This window comes from Vidua chalybeata, chromosome 2 (genome assembly GCF_026979565.1).
Source record: "Vidua chalybeata isolate OUT-0048 chromosome 2, bVidCha1 merged haplotype, whole genome shotgun sequence".
Taxonomy (NCBI): Eukaryota; Metazoa; Chordata; class Aves; order Passeriformes; family Viduidae; genus Vidua; species Vidua chalybeata.
In genome coordinates, this window is record NC_071531.1 from 2,630,806 (window position 1) to 2,646,918 (window position 16,113).

At 47.6% G+C, this 16,113-nt stretch overlaps 1 protein-coding gene and 1 long non-coding RNA gene across 2 annotated transcripts in view; one reads left to right on the forward strand and one right to left on the reverse strand.

The window, feature by feature from the left end:
- Positions 1-386: 386 nt before the first annotated feature.
- On the reverse strand, positions 387-9,415 carry LOC128783658 (uncharacterized). The gene is made up of 3 exons (XR_008429223.1): positions 9,332-9,415; positions 7,573-7,699; positions 387-788 (listed from the first exon to the last, which is right to left on the reverse strand). It is a non-coding gene; the product is annotated as an uncharacterized LOC128783658 (long non-coding RNA).
- A 406-nt stretch (positions 9,416-9,821) lies between these two features.
- DYRK1A (dual specificity tyrosine phosphorylation regulated kinase 1A) overlaps positions 9,822-16,113 on the forward strand; it is a 75,200-nt gene continuing 68,908 nt past the window's right edge. The window contains 2 exon segments of the mRNA XM_053934602.1: positions 9,822-9,844; positions 10,169-10,357. The gene's annotated coding sequence lies outside the window, so the exon portion shown is untranslated.

Below are 16,113 nucleotides of genomic sequence, written 5' to 3' on the forward strand. Positions count from 1 at the left end.
GTGCCCAAGGCCAGGTTGGACACTGGGGCTGGAGCAGCCTGGGACAGTGGGAGGTGTCCCTGCCATGGCAGGGGTGGCACTGGATGGGCTTTGAGGTCCCTTCCAGCCCAAACCATTCTGGGATTTCTGTGGTTCTGGGATTCTGAGATCTCAACATGCCAATTCTGAACCACAGAATTTTGGAGAAAACTCCTCCTGCCAGCATTCCCTCCCCACCTTAGCCATGGCCTTCAAGGACAACTGGAAGCTGCTGCACAGAGCCCTGGGTTTGGAGTCCATGACACTTGGGAAAATCAACAGCAAATGTTTGGAAAAGTTTCCCACTTTGGAAGTAACTTTAAAGGAAATTTTCCCCTGTGGAACAGATCCATGTTGCCTGTAAAAACCTTGTATTGTTGTCCCTTTGGCTAAGAAGGTGATGCTCAGAATCTGGAATCTGGGTAAAAATTAATACCACAGAGTTGGCGTATTTACTATAATTTATTACGTATCAATTTCACTGCCTTGAAAAGCAACATAAAAAAGACAACAAAAAGTTCTTTCTTGTGACAATTTAAGCAAGAAATATTTTTTAGCTGCTGTTTTCAGCCTTTGAAACTTGAAGTTGCTTATAAATTTCCCTGACCAAAATATTACCCTTCCAAAAAACCCCCCAAATTCTCCATGTTATTTCCACTTAAAACAGAAGAAAGAAAAAAAAAGACAGGAGAGGTTTAAAGAATAAAAAATCAGCCTGAAGCAACACCCAGGACAGGAAACTTCTTCCAAGCAGTTAAAGCTTGGCAAACCTGCAAACAATGGAAAACAAACAAACAAGGATCAGTTGAATGTTTGTCTCAGCCTGAATGTTCTGGACACACACAAAACCTCCCAAACTATCCTCAAATCCCCAAAATAAGGTCAGGAAGTGTTCTGTTCCTGATGTTTCATGTTGGAAAATCCCCTGTGTGCTCTGCCCATCCCAGATACAAAGTTCCTGTGTAAATTTGAGCATTGATTTTCATGTATATAAATGGCATTAATTAGTATTTAATTAATAGAATTCCTCAAAAATGTATTAATTCAGACTTTTGTGTGTCAAAAATGAGACTTAGATTTGATACTCATACACCTAGAATGGACTAGAGTTTATTCAAACAGCATAAATAAAATAAATATACAGAGTAGGTTATGTTACCTTGATTGCATTTTAAAATATTTTTAAACTACTACAGGTGCATTTGGCTATTTGGAATTTTCTCAATGCTTTTCATTTAGCTTTATTTTAATTTTTAACTGGAAGTCTTTATGTTCTGCTTGAAATTTGGGTTCAGCAGTCCAGTTTCACCTATTTGAGGTAATCCCTTTCAAAAACTGCTCTGCCAATATATGAAAATTCAGTTGAGGTTTGTTGTGAAAAGACTTGCTATGTTACACATAGGTTGGGAGAGGGAAAAACAATGGGATTGGGGTGATTTTTAAGCTTTTGATTTTTGTAATTTGGTTTTATAAATCAAGAGGGAAACTTTCTGTGTTGGGAGCAGAAGTGTTGTGTGTCCTGTGGATGTGAGCACTCAGGAGAGAATATTTTAGTGGAAAGAGATCTAAAACCATCATTTAATTCAATTTATTCATCACCCTGATGGGCCCTGCACACAAAAATATCAAATACCTGGAGTTCTGGTAATTTTATTCTCCAGAAAGGAAAGACTTGATGGGCAATGCTGTTAGCACAGAGCACAGAAGTGGTTTGGTGCCCCTGCCACAGAGTTTCATGTGCAGCTGCTGCTCAGTGAAAGCTTTTCCAGCTCCACAGATTTGCCAACTTTACCAAAGCCACTGGACAATTTCAAACCTGACAGATTTCTTGGGAAACAATTTAATGTTTATGAAATATCACTTAAACAAGCAACACACCTCGTCTTCCATTGTGCTACCAGTGCCTGCCAATTGTCCCCAATTCAAACCCATTTTTAAATATTCCTTTTATCAGGGAATCACAGATCCCAGAATGGTTTGGTTTGGGATCTTAAAGCCCATCCAGTGCCACCCCTGCCATGGCAGGGACACCTCCCACTGTGCCAGGCTGCTCCAGCCCCAGTGTCCAACCTGGCCTTGGGCACTGCCAGGGATCCAGGGGCAGCCACAGCTGCTCTGGGCACCTGTGCCAAGGCCTGCCCACCCTCAGCAATTGTTCCCAATATCCCATCTAATCCTACCTTCTGTCAGTTTGAAGCCATTCCCCCTTGTCCTGTCACTCCCTTGTGGTCCCTTCCAACACAAACCAGATTCTGTAATTCCACCCCAGATTTGTTTTTGGGGTGCTGGACTCTTTGCAAAGTTTTCTGATGTTCTGAGACCTGAAAGCCAGGACTTCTCCATGGCTGTTTTTTAGCTCACCCTGGCAGTTCTGCAGCTGGGAGTCCCTGACAGTGCCAGTGGGAACAGGGAGCCCTGAAGCTTCTTTAAAAGGACAGGGTTGGAGAACTGAAAGGTCTGCTGGACTCCTCCACCCTTTACACCTCAGAGGGAAGTGGGCCTGATTTACCCATGGCAGAGTGGGCTGGCTCCAGCCCCAGATGGTTTGTGTGCTCTTGTCCTTCCCACAGCAGTTCCAGGTTGGTGCCCACGGTGCTTCCCCCTCAGGTGCCCGTGGTGTTGTGCCCTCTCCAGAGTTTCACCAGCCTGGGGGAGCTGCCCTGGGAGCACAGCCCTGCCCTGGCAGCACAGCCCTGCCCAGCAGTTATTTTGGGAGCTCCATCCTGGCAGGACTGGGCCCTGCAGGCCTGGCTGGTCCCTCTGGAATTCCAGCAGGGATCTCAGCAGAAGGTCAGCACCGACCTTGCCTTGCCAGTTCCCTGGAATAGCTCACGGAGGGGAAATGCAGGCCCCAAAAACGGTGGCCTACAAAAGAGGAGTGCAGAGCAATTAGCCTACATTAGTGATGCCACAGAGCAGCTCCAGGGCCTGGCAGTGGGGACACCCAGGAACTGGGGCTGAAATGCACCTCACAGGGAGGTGAGGTACGCACAGCTCCCCTGGTTTATGTGCACAGCAGAAAATACAGCTTTGTTCTGGTTAATAATTCTGAGTGGATCGCTCCTTGATTAGAGCCTCAGCTCTTGTCATGGTTTTTTATTCCTCACAGTGCTCAGCCACCTCTGACAGACCCACCTTGGGCAGAGGTGGTGAATAAAGAGATTCAGAGAAGATCTGGAAGCTGGTGGCTGGGTGGAGGATTGATCCTGGCTAATCACTAAACCATCTCTCACTTTGGGAAAAGCTGAACTGTTATGGGAAGTTTCACCTGAACATCAGCAAGAACTTTCCTGTGCAGTGAGTGAGCACTGGACTTCTCTGGGCACCCTCTGCCAGGGCCTCACCACCCTATAATCTCTAATTTAAATGTACTCTTTTTCAGCTGAAAGAGTCATTCCTCTTTGTCCCATCACTCCATGCTCTTGGTAAAAAGTCTCTCTCCATTTTTCTTCTGAACTGGGATGGGATAGAGGATCTGGGAGGGACAAAGGAACAGACAACAAAGCATTCCTGCTTCTACTGAAGAATGACTTACTAGTTTAATGAAGCTCCGTAAGTGACAATTTTAGACAAAATTATTTAAAATCCATCACAAATTCTTTTTCTTTTCTAGCAGGAGGTTGATCGAGTGGACACCAAGCAGAACATACTTCTAAGAACTTTCTTGAATGGATTTGTGTCAGGATACCACAAATATCATGGTCTGGAATTTCAAGAACAAAATCCCTGTGGAAGCTGCACAAGGAGTTTTCTCCTGACAGCAAGAACCAAGTTTTCATTTTGGCCAGCAAAGACACCAATCCTGCTGCACAAGAGAGCAGGAACTGGTATTGAAAAGGGAAGAGGCCAATGAAAGAGAAATGGAATTTTAATGGAATTCAGGACAGTTTTTGACTCTTGCAGGAATTCTGACAGAGAAGCAAAAGCTGGGCATTGAACAGGTGTAGATCCAATGATGTTACAGTCAGCAGAACCAGAGACTTTTAAAGAGCCATGGATTGTACTGGTCCTTTTGGATGTGAGGGGAACTTTATGATTAAATTACCCTTTTTTTTTTTGTTTGTTTGTTTTCCATATTTTCTAATGTAGGGAAACCAGATTCCTCTAAAAGCTGGAAATTGATGGGAAATACTTGACATCGTAGCACTTGATTTACAAAAGTTTAAAGAATCACAATTCTTCAGAATGCCTGATTTCAACAGGAACTGTTCTACACTCCCACAAATGTATTTAGCATGGAAAGTGGTCTTAGGAGGACTTCTGGGATACAACTTCCAAGTATGCACTTTCCCTAGGATAACTAACACAGCCTTTTTCCTGGAGACTTCTTCCTCAGAAAACTCCATGGTTTTGGGGAAGGATTTTCACAGAATCACTGAGGTTGGAAAAGATCTCCCAAGATCATCAAGTCCAAGCTGTGCCCGATGCCCACCTTGTCACCAGCCCAGAGCACAGAGTGCCACCTCCAGGTGTTCCTTGGACACCTCCAGGGATGGGGACTCCAAACCTCCCTGGGCAGCCTCTTCCAATACTTAACAACCATTTCCATGAAAAAAAAAAAAAAAAAATTCCTCCTGATGTCCAGAAATTCCTGCCTGACGTTTTAAATGGGAAAAGAAACTTTTCATACTCAGGAGCATGACCTTCACCATGAGTGTGAACACCAAGGAGCACAATTCCAGAGAGTATCAGGGAGATGCACTTTTTTTTGGGAACAAGCCTCATCCAGCAGCAATTCCAGGACCTTCTGGTCCAGAGGCGTGCCAACCTACACAATGTGCAGCTCTGGCTGTCAATCCAAAGCCGGTACTATCGAAGCCGGCTCTGATGATGACTCAAAAGCCGATCTATCTCCATCCAAATGGGTTGCCATGGCAACCCCTCTGGCCTAAAAAGAGCTGGACCACATTAGTTACTTAGCAGCACCTTTTTGACAGGCGAAACACAAGCTGCTCCCTCCAGATGATGGTTTCATGTCCAACTGAGGCTGTCTGGGAGCTGCCGCGGTGCTCTGGGAAGTGTTGATGATGTAACTCATGGAGGAGAACTTCTGCTGGGACTTCACTTGGGTTTGGGGCCCAGCACCAAAGGAACTGAGCTGTGTGGTGGCTTTGGTGGAGAAACACAACAGCAGAATCTTTCTTTTTGTATTGTGATGGAATTCTTCCTGAAGATCTTCCAGCTTGGGTCTGGTGACCTAAGAAGGCCCCTCTTGCAGCAGGATACAGAGGATTGTTGGAATTGCTGCTGGTCCAACACAGCAAATGTTGAGCCCTGGAAAAGTCAGGGTGCCCGTGGCTGCTGTGAAGGAAGCCTGGAGTTCAGGCAGAGCTGGAAATGCTCCAGGAAGAAAAATGCAGGGCTACAAGGGCAGGTTGGAGCAGGGAATGAAGCCTTCCAGAGCACACAGTGATGAGGCAAATGGGCCTCTCTACTCCATGCAGGAAGGCTGGAAAGGGAAAAACTGAGACATATTACCCATAATCACACTCCACTGCCACAGAATCATAGTTTGGGTCAGAAGGGACATTAGAAACCATCCAGTGCCACCCCTGCCATGGCAGGGACACCTCCCCTGTCCCAGGCTGCTCCGATGTCTAACCTGGCCTTGGGCACTGCCAGGGATCCAGGGGCAGCCCAGGGCCTGGCCACCCTCCCATGGAGAACTTCTTCATATACCTAACCTAAAATTCCCCTCTTTCAGTTTGAAGTCACTCCCCCTTGCCCTGTCACTCCAGTTCCTGATGAATTGTCCCTCTCCAACTTCCCTGTAGCCCCTCAGACACTGGAAGGTGCTGAGGTCTCCACACAACCTTCTCTTCTCCAGGTTGAACAATCCCAACTCTTCAGCTGTTTTGTTGTTTCTTTTACATCTGTTCCATTTCTCTAGACTGCTGTATGTTATTTTCTCTCTTAGAGCTCATTTCTCCACTCTCTTTCCTCCTCATTTTTAATCTGCTTTTATCGTATTTTTTCTCAATTTTTCCGCTTATTATTGGGGTTTTTTGGTCCCAAATACTCTGCTTTCTGAGAGGTGGTCTCTTAGGAAATTAAATCCAAGTATTTCTTACGAGCCTATCCACTAATTTATATAAAATGTTCACAAACTCCTGTTTTCAAGTACTGCAAACCTACTCCAGGTGGATTGTGATGGAGAGTTAAAAAAAAAAAAAGGTCTCTCAAGTCTTTCCTGTCTTGGCAGTCCCTCCCTTCCTAAAGAAAATAAAAAGGAGTAAGATTTGATAATTTTTGATAAGCAAGAACTTGGATTCCCTTCATGCAGGTCACAACTCATGTGCAAAGTTTCCAGGTGAGGCAGGATTCTGGTGGAATCCCAGCCTGGAGGATCCCTGACCCGAGCCCCAAACCTCCAGCAGAGAACACAAGTTCAGTTCCTGACAGCCCTTTCCAGGAAGGAATTCCTCCTGATGTCCAACCTGAACCTCCCCTTGCTTTTTAATGAAATGGATATTGAAGAGAACACTTTTGTAGAAGGGAAGAACCATTCAGGTTATTCATTATCCAAATAAAATTAACAAGCCAAAAATATCTAGATGTTTGTGCTGGAAAATAACATTTTTAAAAGATGTCATCACCTTTTAAAGGACGTTTTATCTCTGCCCAAGGTGCCAGAGCTTGGGTATAGCCAGCAAAATAAAAGCAGAGGATGACTGAGCAAATGCAAAAACTCTTGAAAACTCTGTAATATTTGTGTTAACAAAAAACCTCCTCAAAACCTGACAAAAACCCCAAGTCCCAGGAAGTTACAGTAATGCAGTGAACAGTGTAACAAATTTCTGTGAGTTTTGTAGTTACCTACACTGAGCAACAGAGAAACTCTTCTGTCACTGCACTCACAAAGACCAGCAAGAGATTTTAGAGGGGAAAAATCCTCAGGGAATGCCCCCCTGCTCATCTCCAAGAGTGGAGCTGTTCTTCCTGACCAAGGGACTGGGCAGAGGTTGGCCTTTGAGATCTTGGAATTGTCCATCTTGGAAGAGCCCTCCAGGATCATCCAGTGCCACCCCAGCGCCACCAGCATCACCCCAAACCCTGTCCCCAGGGGCCACATCCAGACTCCTCCTGAACACTGCCACAGACAGTGACTCCAAACCTCCCTGGACAGCTCAGCCCAAGGCCTGACCACTCTGCCAGGAAGAATTTGGGAAAAATTTGTTTCCAGTCTCCCACCTGAGCCTCCCCTGGTGCCATCTGAGGCCATTTCCTCTCCTCCTTTCCCTTGGGACACGGCAGCAGAGCCCGACCCCCCGGCTGTCCCCTCCTGGCAGGAGCTGTGCAGAGCCACAAGGTCCCCCCTGAGCCTCCTTTGCTCCAGGCTCAGCCCCTTCCCAGCTCCCTCAGCTTTCCACATCCCAGGACAAGAGCCACACTCTGGCCACACTCAGAGTCAACGAGAGAAGTGTCAAAAGCAGCTCCAAGTGACCACAAATCCTTCTGGGGCTGAGGGGAAGGAGAAAGGACCACTTAAACCACAGTGCTCCCAAGCACCTCCCAGGGCTGCAAGGGGCAGTTCCATAGATAATTTCAACTCACCTAACACCTCTCTGTCACTCCTGGGGTGGTCCCACGATTCCCCAGCTCTTCCCTGTGCACCCCTGTCCCTGGAGAGGGACTTCTCACAAAAGACTGGGGTGAAAAGACAAACAGGGATGGCCTTAAGCTGAAAAAGAGAGGTTAAGATGGGATACCAGGGAGAAATCCTTCCTTGGGATGGAATTCCCAGAGCAGCTGGGGCTGCCCCTGGATCCCTGGCAGTGCCCAAGGCCAGGTTGGACACTGGGGCTGGAGCAGCCTGGGACAGTGGGAGGTGTCCCTGCCATGGCAGGGCTGGCACTGGGTGGCCTTTAAGGTCCTTTCCACCCCAACCCACTCTGGGATTCTGTGATCACACAATTTAAGTAAAATTCTCAACACTTGAATTATTTGGGGGCTTTGGCTGTGGCTGCATCCGTCTGCCAATCCTTGGCTGCTTATTCGCACCTTTTAAGCCAAGATAAAAAAAAAAAATTAAAACAGGAAGAAAAAGCAAATGGAACAAGTAACATGTCCTAATTTCTCCAAGGAGGTTGGCTGGGAACTGAAATGACTAGATTAAAGTATCACACGTCAGAATTAAAGTATTAGATAAAGGCCAGGCTCTACTTTTTGATCTTTGTGGGCATTCCAGAAACTAAAAAAAAAAAACAAAAAAAAAAAAAAAAAAAAAAACCCAAAAAAAAACCAAAGAAAACCCCAAAAAACTAAAACAAACAAACAAACAAAAAAAGCAAACACACACACAAAAAAAAAAAAAAAAACCCAAAAAAAACCAACCAAAAAAACAAAAAAAACCCCACCACTATTAAAAACCCCCTGTCACAGATTTAGGCTGGAAGCACTGATCTGTCAGTTCCGAGGGGAAAGGAGCCTTCCATCAGCAGTTCAAGGCTCCCACACTGGGCTACTTATACTGCATATTTTAACTCATTTTTTGGGAAATCTGTTGATTTTTTGAGGGGGATGAGGAAGACCCCATGATGCAATTCCAAGGGGAAAAGAGCTTTTTATTCTGTGATTCCCTCAGCACCTGAAGGCTCCCACACCAAGCTACTTTTAGTGCATTTTTAAACTCACTTTTGGGGAATATATTGATTTTCAGCGGGGATGAGAAAGACCCCTGAATGCAGTTGTGAGGGGAAAGGAGCTTTACCTCAGCAGCTTGAGGCTCCCACATCTAACTCACTTCTGGGGTAATATATATTTTTTTTTTTTCTGATGAGAATTAGAAAAATCCTGGACAGAATTCCAAGGGGAAAGGAGCCCTTCCCTCAGCAGCTCAAGACTCCCACACCGGGTGACTTTTAGTGCGTTTTTAAACTTGTTCCTGGGGAATACAGATTTTCTGAGGGGACGAGAAAGACCCCAGGACGCAATTCTGAGGGGCAAGAAACCTTCTAGAATCCTGTGACTCCCCGAGCATGCCGGAGCTCCCACACCGGAGCGACTTTTAAGCGCATTTCCCAACTCGTTTTTTGGGGGTGATATTTTCAAGCGGGTCGAGAAAGACCCGTGGACGCAGTGCCGAGGGGAGGGGAGAGGAGCCTTCCCTCAGCAGGTTCAGGCACTCCAGGCTCCTTCCAGTGCGTTTTTTGAACGGTTTTTCGGGGATGTCTCGGGTTCCGAGGGGGCCGTGCCCGGCCCTGTCCCTCCCCACAGGCGGCGGGCGGGAAGCCCCGGCGGGCTCGGCCTCGCGCTGCCGGCGCCCCCTGCGGGCCGGGGCCGGCACCGCCTCAACCGCCGGGTCCCCCCTCACCGGGAATGGCGGCCGCTCTCCTTCCCCGCCCCGCCGGGGCCATCCCGGCCCGCAGCGCCGCCGACACCGTCACACGCCGGAGGGCGGGCGGGCATGGATCAGGGAAGGAGGGGGAAGGAGCCGTTGCCATGGCGAGCGCGGCCCGCCCTTGCCTCCCCACGTCAGCGCCGTCTCCCGCCCGGCCGCGGGTGATTGACAGTTGCCACGGCAACAGGCTCGCCCCCGCCGCCATTTTGTCAGTTGGGTTTTTTTTTTTTAATTAAAAAAAAAATATTTAAAAAATTAAAATAAAATAAAATAGTAACAAAAAACAAGAGCAAAGAGCTCAGTTTCCGCCAGAATCTCGAGGGTTATTATTTTTTTAAAGTTTTTTTTTTTTCCTTCTCCTTCTTCCGACCTCCACCGCGAAAGGAAAAGGAAAAGAAGGGACGCAAAAAAAGTGCGCTCCGAGGGTCCCGCCGGGGATGCGCGGCCGGGCTTGAGGCGGCGGCGGCGGTGCGGGAAGCGAAGCCGGTTCGTGAGGAAGAAGGGAGGGAGGGAGGGAAGGAGGAGCGGGCGGGGAGGGAGGGAGGGAGGGGGAGGAGGTAGCGGCTGGCAGGCGGGGGAGGGAGGGAGGGAGCGAGGAGTTCCCGGGGGCTCGGTACGGCGCTGCGCTTCCCCCCATCCCCTCCTCCTCCTCCTTCTCCTCCTCCTCCTCCCGCTCCTCCCGCTCCCCCCGCCGCTGTCCCCGCGCTCCCGGCCGGGGCTCAGGCCGCCGATCGCAGCCGAGCCGAGGCGAGGCCGAGCCGCCGCCGGGCGCTGCGCAGGTTTGGACCGCGCGCCATTTTGTGAGGGCAGCGAACACCCAGAGCCCGGCCGGGGACCCGCCGGGCCGCCCGGGCTCCCCTTCCCACCGCGGGCAGACCCGCGGCCCGAGGGAGGAGGAGGCGCCGCCGCCGCCGAGGCCCCCGGGGAAGAGCGGGAGGACGCGCCCGGCATTCGCCCCGCGGAGGGAGAGGCCTCGCCCCGGGAGAAGCCGCCGCACGGGTGAGTGAGACGCCGCACCGCGGGACGAGCCGGGGCCGCCTCGCCCGGGCCCGCGGCGGAGGGGCCGCAGCGCTTCGCTGCCATCTTAGAGCGGGAGCGGCGGCAGGGCCGGGATCCATCCCCGCCCGCCCCGCCGCAGCCCGCGGCCTTTTTCCCCTTGGAGCGCGGCTGTGGCTTCTCGGGCCTTGGGAGCGGCGATGGAGGAAGGGAGCTCGCCTGGAGCCTCTCGGTGTTATGCGCAACGCCCTGCGGTGGGCGGGTGCGAGGGCTCGGGCCGGGCTGGCGGTGAGGAGGGCGGCAGGACTTGGAGCATCACCTGTTGTAGGGGAGGATTGGGATGCCCCGGCACCTGTGAGGGGCCGGTGGGGCGGGTGGGGAAGGTGCGGGCAGATGGGGAAGGAGTTACCTGAGCGAGGTGCCTGTCATCCCTTCGGTGGGGGTGGGGAGGAGGAGGGAGCAGCGTTGGGAATAGACACAGGGACACGCAGGGACACAGAGGCACAGGGACACGCAGGGACACACGGGCACTCCCCGGGGAGGTGGTGGAGGCACCGTCCCCGCAGGTCCTTAAGGAAAGGCTGGACGTGGCTCTCGGTGCCATGGTCTGGTTGACAAGGTGGCCGTAGGTTGGACTCGATGATCTCGGAGGTCTTTTTTCCATCATTAATGATTCCCTGATTCCATATTTTAGTAGCTGGCCGCGGCCTTTTAGGGGTTCAGCTTTGTGTTGTGGGAGGAATTGGGGCTCTTCTCGGATGCACTGGGTGCTCCTCTGGAGTGGCCAGAGTTCCCTCCCGCCGCCGCGGGATCACAAAACGCGTTTTAAAGTCCTCGAATTCGAAATTTAGAAATTGGTGCGGTTTTGGATCTCAGTCGGCTTTGAAGTTTTGGGTTTAGCCCCTCCAAAGACCAGGTAGGGCTTCTTTGATCATGTCTCTCGATTGCTGCTGTTACTTAGTTCTCCTATTACTCCACAGCCATCGAGGAGTATAATAATAAATAAATAAATTAACATTTATTGTTATTTAGAATCAACAAAGACAGAGTAACTGGCTCCAAAATAAATCGACAAGCGTGTTTTTGACAGCCATCCTGGTTGAATCCGAATGAGTGTGTGGTGTTAACTTTTGCCAGGAGGTACTTGAAGTCACACTGAGGTGGATGGAGTTTCATGGGGGCCTGGATTTGAACAAGTTAACAACTTTTTTATTATCTTCTTGGTGTTTCCTTACCTTTTCTTCAAGAAAGGTGTGTGGAGTCGAAGAACACATAGATGATATCTGGTGATAAATCAGCAACCATTTAGTTTCTGGTAGTATTTAATTCTCTGCCTGTAACCAAGCAGAATTTAACTTCCCTCCTTGGAATAGTCTGTAGCCCTAAAAAGTTTTGGTAAACTTGTTTCTCTCTTTCTCCACGCCGCCCTTCCCCCAGCCTCTGTAGGTTGGATATTTTTGGAAAATTAATTATACTTTATAGAATTAGAATAATAACACTGAAAATAACTCTGAGCTAGTATTTGTTAACTATTATCTATATATATTTGGTGTGTGTATATATAGATACTTTTGTAGGCTACGCTTCATGTTTTTGGCTTACATGAATTATTTAGAACTAGACTTTTTATTTGCAGTCTGAAGTAGAATATGTGTGTGAAGTGTTAAATTTACATTTTCTGCTGTGAATTAAAAATTCCATCCAAGTTTATGAAGCTTTTTGAGTTTAATTCATGGCTTTGGAATATTCCTTGGGTGAAGCAAGTATATCTTGTTCAAAATTGAAGAGCCAGCAGGGTTTTCTTAAGCCAGGAGGGCAATAGGTCAAGAGTTTGATATTGTTTCCAGGCTTACAGGTAGGGTTGGTTACAGGAGCAAGTGTTACAGTTCCTGCATCAATACTTGGATGGGTTTAGGACTTGTCATTGGCATCCCCTCCCCCAGCTGGACAGTGACAAGGATAATTTTACCTAATAGCAGCCAAGAGTTCTCCCTTTCAGTGCAGGATTCCCTTCCTCGTGTGAAACAACCAGGGACTCACGGGGAATTTATCCCGTTTGGGAGTCTGGGGGGTTGTGCAGGGTGGGAACGAGCACCTGATGGCCACAGGGGAGTTCTGCAAAGTGGCTGATAGTTCAAACAAAGCGGCACAGCACCACTGGTGTCCGGGGAAAACTGTGCCTTGTCGGGGCTTTTCAAGTGACATTTAATTAGGACAGACTTGCTTACATGTGCCACCTCTTAAAGTCATGTTTGAAACTGGACCACCTGCTCAGATGGTATGTGAAAAGAATAAACACACAAAAACTGAGCTTTTATTTGCCATGCAGGCATTTCACAGCTTCATCTGAGCTCAAATGGGTGCTGATTTGAAGACTAAAACCTACTGGTACCAAAAAAAGCACTTTTTGTTGCTATAATTAGATTATCTTTCGGGAATTCCTCTTAAAACCTGTTCATTTCAGGTGTTTTTAAGCCTGGCAGTGGGACTGCAGGTTGAAAGTTGTGTGACAGTTTGTGGTTTTGGGTGAGAATTGCAGCCTGGTATCTGTTTAACCTTTCCATGGTAATTTTGAATGCCATTTGGAGAGCTGTTCTCCACATTAAAGTACAAAACTTTCTGATACCTTTAAATTATGGGAGTTGTATAACTTCTGAAATCCTTTTGTAAATAGATCTGTTGTTGTAGAATAGGATTATTTACAGAGAACTGCTGCTTTTGTCTTTATAACTGAGTACAATACATTATTTGTTGAGTTTACAGTTTCATCTCTGCAAAGAGGTTGATAAGAAATACATTTTTGCAAAAATTATGTAATAACTTTCTGGCTACTCAGACTCTGATGTTTATGCAATGAGAGTTCTTTTTTGTTCTAAGACTTTTTTTTGTTATTTGTTATTATTTTTATAATTTGAACTAATACCAAAACCTCTCTAAGTGAACTGCTTTTCTTGTGAGCTTCTGAGGGGAGAAAGAAGTAATCAGGAGAAGGGGAATGCTCTTCCTTTCCTTCCTCACCTCCATGGGTCCTTCAGGAGGAGGCTTGTGGGAACTGTAGTCTTTGGATGCCTTAAAAATGCCAGAGAAACTTTGGAAAATCATGAATGGTTACTTCCACAAAGACACGTTCCATATGTGGAGTTCCTCAGTGCTGGCTCTTCAAGGTGACACAATATACCAGTAGAATTGCAGTGATTATCCATTGTTTTATCCATCTTTTCCTCTTTTGGGGAAGGAAGGTAAGATTCTGCATTTAATTCTCTCATTTATCCCAGAATGACTGGAAAAATAACTGGGCTGCTTTTGCTGGTACCAATGGATTTCATTCCTTCAGAGCTGGGTTCTGCTTTGTCCTGACCCTTGGTATGGATCACTTTGAAGGGTATTGGCTTTATCATCTCCTCATTTATTCCAAAATGTCCTGTCCTTCTGATTTTTGAGGAGAATCCCTACGGAAGGGCCAGGGAAATGTGGGAGACAACTCCCAGTCAGCTCTGCCTGCATCCATACAGTGGGAAAACTCTGGTGCTGCTTCAGGCCCCTGGATGAAAACAAAATCAGTGAAATCCCAGCTCTGAATTTTGGAAAAGCAGGGAAATGCTGCTGTAACTGAAACCCCACGAGCTGACGCCTGTTTGTAAACATTCTCCATGCAAAGTTTCCAGGTCTGGGTAGCACCAAGTACCTGAAAGTGAAACAGCAAATGAAAGTAAAATTAACTCTATTAAAGTGTCAGTTTTGTTCCAGCTGTGAGAGACCAGGCTTTCAATTGCTGTTACATAAAGTTCCAAAGCCTCCTAGTATTCCTTTCCCCCCCTCCTTTTTCTTTTCCCCCAGAGGCAAATAAAAATAGACTGTGTTGAGTCAGTTTAAGGAATAGTTAATAATACATTAATACTTCTTTGTGTTGAAAAGTTTCCTCTTTCATTTTGGTAACTGTTTGGATGGTGAAATAAGAGAAGGATGGAAAGGTACAAATAGATTTCTGATGGCGGAGTCATTCCTTCAAAAAATAATGGGAAAAATTTAGACTGAATTTTGTTGAGTTACTGAAAAAAAATCAAATTAGTAGGATGACTAGTTCACAAAAGCATAAGTAAATAATTTTAATAATTAAATTGAACTTGCCAGTGAAACTTTTAAATTTCAGTGTCCCAAAAACCTGTTATTCACTGGTTTTGTGGTTTCTTGACTGCAAACACATTTCATTCCAAATCCCCTTTCCCTGTGTGTGTTCAGCTCATGATTGGTGCTTCTGTGAACTCCATAAATTGCTAATAACTCATTTACCATGGTGCTCTTGGAACATCCAGCATCTCCTTTACAGAGAGAGCAGCTTTGTGCCCCTGGTATCAGCTGGAGTTAAAACTCGAGGAAGGGTTAAAAGAGGAGAGAAATCTTGTCAGGGAAGTGAATGTGTTGGTACTTCCTCAGTTCTGTATTTTCCTGGTCACTGAGAGTTCCCTCACACTGATCTCTGCCCTGTCAGGTTGTAACTACAGCTTTTCCCTACTTTCAGCTGTAGAACCACATGTATTCCTCTTTTTAACTGCAGTTTGAACAGGACTTACACATTAAATACATAGAGGGGGTGTGTGTGCTCACAGACAAATCAGTTTCCATACACCCTTTCAAAATCTGATTGATACTGGAAGCTCAGTAACTTTCCAGGATCATGTCTGATTCTGGCTTCTTTATTGTTATTCTTTCCAACTTGTGGATAATTAGGCATTAATGTAATGCTGTGCCAGAGTTAGTGTTTGAAATACATTGATTTCTTTGTTAATGTTACAAGATCTTGGGAGTTTTTATTTCTGTAGAAGTTACTCATAACTGTGACAAACACTGGGTCAGTGTCGTGGAATAACAGCTTTATGCACATGTTTCACCATCATGAGATGTTCCTAAGCTTAGAATTCTGTGCTCTTGTACTTGGGGTGACTTTCTGTCAATGTCAGAGTGTTCCTTCAGAAACTGAGATTGTTGTGGCAGGCCCTGTGCAGGAACAGGAGCATTCCTGCAAATGCTGGATGTGTGTGAGATTGCACCTATGGACCTCTGCCTTCCCAAGAAAATCAGATTTTTCATGGAATCCCAGGATGGTTTGGGTTGGAAGGGACCTCAAAGCCCATCCAGTGCCACCCCTGCCATGGCAGGGACACCTCCCACTGTCCCAGGCTGCTCCAAGCCCCAGTGTCCAATCTGGCCTTGGGCACTGCCAGGGATCCAGGGGCAGCCACAGCTGCTCTGGGAATTCCATCCCAGCCCCTCATTTCCATCACAGGGAACAATTCCTAATTCCTAATACCCAATATAAGCCTTTCTTCTCTCACTTTGAGGCCATTCCCTGTGTCCTGTCCCTGCATCCCCTGGAAATTGTCTCTCTCCAGCTTTCCTGGGGCTCCTCCAGGCCCTGCAAGGCCACCCTGAGCTCAGCCCAAAGCTTCTCCTGTGCAGGTGAACAATGCCAGCTGTGCCAGCCTTTCCTCCCAGCAGAGCTGCTCCAGCCCTCTGCTCATCCTGGAGCCTCCTCTGGGCTCTCTGCAGCAGCTCCAGCTCCTCCCTGGGCTGGGGCAGGGCTGGGGCAGCTCTGCAGGTGAGCTCTCACCTTGGGGGGCACAGGGGCACAATCCCAATCCCTCTTCCAGCCCAGGGCATGGGGGGCTCTGGGCTGAGAACACACTGAGCTTCTCACCGACCAACACCCCCAGTCCCCTCCCCAGGGCTGCTCTCCATGCTTTCCCCACCCACCTGGTTTG